General features: G+C 44.2%; 1 pseudogene; it reads right to left on the reverse strand.

The window, feature by feature from the left end:
- Nucleotides 1–278: 278 nt before the first annotated feature.
- LOC124679837 lies at nucleotides 279–430 on the reverse strand (annotated as a pseudogene).
- Between the last annotated feature and the right edge of the window lie 4,121 nt (nucleotides 431–4,551).

Below are 4,551 nucleotides of genomic sequence, written 5' to 3' on the forward strand. Positions count from 1 at the left end.
GCGCCGGCCGTGCCAACGAATCGCTACGGTTCACGAGACAGTACGTGACACACTACACTCCGATTGTATCGGAGCTGCAAGCCTGCTACTGTTCTGAAGATTTCCGACTTCAGTTTTGTTTTTTAGGAAATTTCCGACTTCAGTTAAGGAGTCTACTGAAAGAGGAACCACCATGATCAAAACGTGTGTTCCTCTTCTATGCAAAACGAAATATCATCATCAAGATGTAAAGTTTGAAACATGTTAGCGAAAAGATAAAACTTTAAATTCGAATTTGGTAAGAGCCGCGCGAACACGTACCCCCTCGTCACAAATTACGTCGTCCACTCTCCCACGAGGGGAGATGGTACATCAGCATGCTCACCAAGTGCAATGAGAACCATTGATCATGGCCATGGGTATTTTTGATCACCCATTCACACATTGATATCTTTCTTCCTTCTACCAAAAGGAATCTTGAATAGATTAGATTATCTACGCTCAAGATTCTTTTGGCAAGAGGACATCGAGAAGAAGAAATATCGGTTAACTAAATGAAGTGTGGTATGCCGTCCAAAAGATTAAGGTGGACTTGGTGTTCATGATCTTGAAGTCAAGAACACGGCTTTGCTAGGAAAATGGCTGACAAGGTTATTAACTGAGGATGGTATATGGCAACAACTTTTAAGGAAAAAGTATGTGGGCTCAAAACAGGTATATTGGAAACCCGGAGACTCTCACTTTTGGGCTGGCATTATGGCAGCGAAGAAGCATTTTTCCCTTTTAGTTCGTTCTCCATAAGGAATGAGGCGGAGATTAGGTTCTAGGAAGATAGATGGTTGGGAACAACCACTCTCCGGGAACAATATCCAGCTTGATATAATATTGTTCGTTATAAGGGAGACACCTTACAAAAGGTTATGGAAACTTCTCCTCCCTCCATGACGTTCAGGCGTGACCTAATTGTCCCCGGCTCACTAGTTTGAATGAATTGCTACAGAGGTTAGCTTCAATACAATTATCCCAGGAGACTGATGAATTTAGATGGAATCTCACCAAGAACGGTGTTTTCTCGGTCAATCTAAAGGTATAATTGCCACAAACCCATGGGCACCTCACAACGATTTCAGTTTACTGACCTTTGGATCGTGCCTTGCAGTAAATCTTAGCCGTAGAATTTTTTCACCGCTCCGTATAAAAGCTCAGCCTTGTGGTGAATAAACCCTAGCCGCAACTCCACCCAATCCCGCTCGCGCCTCCTCCCCCAATCCTCTCTTCCCCTACTCTCCCAATCCCCTGCTCTCTTCTCTCCCAATCCCCCTCTTCTCCCATAGCCGCCACCTCGTCCGCCGGCACACAGGAGGCAGAGGGACGGAGGAGGAGGCACGCGTCGTCGTCCCCCGGCGATCGGGGCCGCAGGGGATCCATTCGCGACGCTGCTGCCGTCCTCGATCTCAACGTGCCAAGCTCCACCATCGTCATCCATGTCTCCTCTTCGTCAAGCGCGCCTCGGGGAGACCTCACAACGTCATCCTAGGGCTAGAGCTGATCTATTCATGAGATTCTCTAGGTAAGGAACCATCTCATTCTGATTAGTTCATGTATTTTTTTTCTCTATTTTATTTGGTGGAGGGCACGGTTCACCTGCCCATATTCCTTGCAGGGAAGAATAGATAAATCATGCTCGAGGACACCAGGACACCAGCACGTACAGGCATACTTTGTTTCTTTCTTAGCACCAGGTCGCTATCTCCTCTATTTCTCTACTTCATTTTTATGTGTGAGATTTAGAAGATTGTTAAAATTAATTTGATTGTTAATTTATCTCAGAAGGCCATCCTTTAATACACACGATTTACCCCAAATCTTAGTGCTAAATAATATATTATGTAATTGTGAGTGTGATTGTATTTTTTAATTATCTTTTATTTAATTGTTCAGCTATCTTGCCCTTGGTTGATAAATACCATTGCTTATGGTATAGGATTAGGGGCAGTGGCCATGCCTAAGGCGACTTCCAGTGTGGACCACATTGCAAGTGGCGGCGGCGATTTTGCGGAGCTTTGGCTCAAGTCATTTTATCCCTGTTTGGCGGTGTCCTTTTTTCAAGCAGGTTGCATTCGGAGCATGCTACAGGCAGTGGCCGCGATTTTGCACAACTTGGCCTCAAAGCATGGCATCTGTGTTTGGCGGTGTCCTTTCTTCAAGCAAATAAATATGTTTGCCTGAGGTGTGAACGTGTGGTATTGTTTTACTGATTTGCCTCCTCTCTTCCACTATTCTCTTTTGATTTAATCCCCATAATCTCTCATTTATGTTTGCCTACCAGGTGTTCGCTGAGGCTCTGCGTGGTAGCCATCCAACGTGACGTGTAGTGTTGTCCAGGCTTGAAGTCGTCTTTCTGGACCCGCCGCCTCCTCACCTACACCAGGTTCTTCGACCATCCATGGCTGCCCTGTAGAACGGTTTAGTGAGGTTGGAAGCTTGCCTGACATCTACTTCATGTAGGGTAGTCCATGGTGGCTAGAGCATCGGCACGGCTGGACGAGACTGCATCTCCCAGAACACGTACGCAAGGCTTCTTTTGGCTCAACTATTTTGTGTCTTTGTGTGATTGCAAATTTTGCCTTTGGGATGGGTTTGCCTCTGTTATGTAATGCATAGACGCTGATCTATTATTATCCTACATCTGTAAACCGATCCTACTGATCATGTTTTCTCTTATGTGTAGTCTTTTGAAGGAGAGATCATTCAGCTTCTTTTTATCACAGAAACACTCAAAACTAAGACCATGAGGTATTTGCATAGACTGGCGTAAATGTCGAAAAAATCATTGTAAGTTTCACTGGTTATGTTACTTGACTGAAACTGAACTTCTCTTGGTACCAAACCATTTATTTAGTGGTCCATTGACTTACACGTCAGATTTGGATTGTTCCATGGGGACTGATCTCATGTGTTTCAGTTTCTGGAGGTTCTTTTGCCAATGCTTACTTTTGTGGAGCTTGAGCTTACGCCAACTGGTTTAATAGGAACAAAACCGTGTATCATCCTGACATACAAGCATGGAAAGGAACAAAATTTATCTGGCCTTGAGGATATGTGATCAGTGGATATATGCAGCTGCTTATCAGTGGTTGTTGCCTTGTAGTCATCCTCTGGGATGGCTACGGCATGATGAGTAAGTTCGCAACTGCCATTTATTGCTTTCTCTCTCATTTGTTCAAAAATTAGCTATAAACTTCAAGTAGTTTCATAAAATTTTAAATATGCATGTGGACACACTACATTATTTTAAGTTGAAGCTTTCGATTATTTGACAACAAAGTGATGCTCTGTTTAATTTCAAAAATACTAGAAACATGTCAGTGTTTCTAAGCGGCAGATTCTTAATTGATCTATTTTCACCATGCATATCATTTATATATTATATTCATACTGGCCATTTGGCACCCATGTCAGGGTCAAAGCTACATTCAAGACTATTTTACCCCCCGCTGGAGACTGAATATCTGAGAAACAACATCCTCGATATTTTGCGCCCATTTCATACCACCAATCGGTAGAACCTTGCCCTGGCAGACCTGTACTTATAGCTGAGAACCTGTGTGCTTTACTTCAGGTTACCCCAAGTTCTGAACCAAAGGAAGAAATTGACATAGGCATCCCAAATGGGCCTGCCTAAGATAGTACCCGGGGTTTACTGAAGGCCTACTATCCGAAGAATAAGAAGATTCGGGAGCCCAAGATATATTAAGGAAAGTTAGAATTGTAATAGGAAGTGTTGTTTGTAATCCGGCGGGATGAGTTAGAAACCGTCCCGATCTCTGTAACTTGTACGAAACGAAACCCTCGGCTCCACCTCTTATATAAGGGGGAGTCGAGGGACAAAGAAAGGATCGAATCTACTGTCAACATAACCCTAGTTTTCATAATCGTCGAGTACTTTCCGCCTAAACCTTCGAGATCTACTTGCCCTCTACTTCTAGCAAAACCCTAGTCTACAATCTATAGGCATTGACAAGTTAATCCTTTGTCAATTGGCGCCGTCTGTGGGAATTAGAGGTTGCAAGGAGCTGATCTCAATGGCACGTTCAAGATCTTCGACTTCATCAACAGCAAGCAACGCGATGGATCGAGGTAACAAGGGAAAACTGATCTATTCAATTTTATTCCTCACCCGCCCTCCCGTATGGATGCATGTGCCTATCTGGAGGAGCCCATCATCATGATGTTCGGAGAATTCCGATTTGGCGTCAACAAAGAAGGATCCTACCGTCTCGAAGATCCGATCTCGTCGGAATTTTCAGCGGTCGATTCTAGTTCTTCGTCGAGTGACGAGAAGTTTTCTTCGCCATACTTCATCGACTCCAAGGCGAAGGGAAAGCTCACCAAGATCTTCAGCAACACATCCTTCGAGTCGTCTGCAGACTCCTTTATAAGCAGCGATTCCGAAAGCGTCGGCAGCTTCAACTTCATCGACAAATCTGTCGCCATCGGGAAGGTCTTCACCACTCTGTATGATGGTGTCACCAACCTTGAGAAAAATCAATACGCAAAATACCACCAGAT

The sequence above is a fragment of the Lolium rigidum genome, chromosome 7 (assembly GCF_022539505.1).
Source record: "Lolium rigidum isolate FL_2022 chromosome 7, APGP_CSIRO_Lrig_0.1, whole genome shotgun sequence".
NCBI lineage: Eukaryota > Viridiplantae > Streptophyta > Magnoliopsida > Poales > Poaceae > Lolium > Lolium rigidum.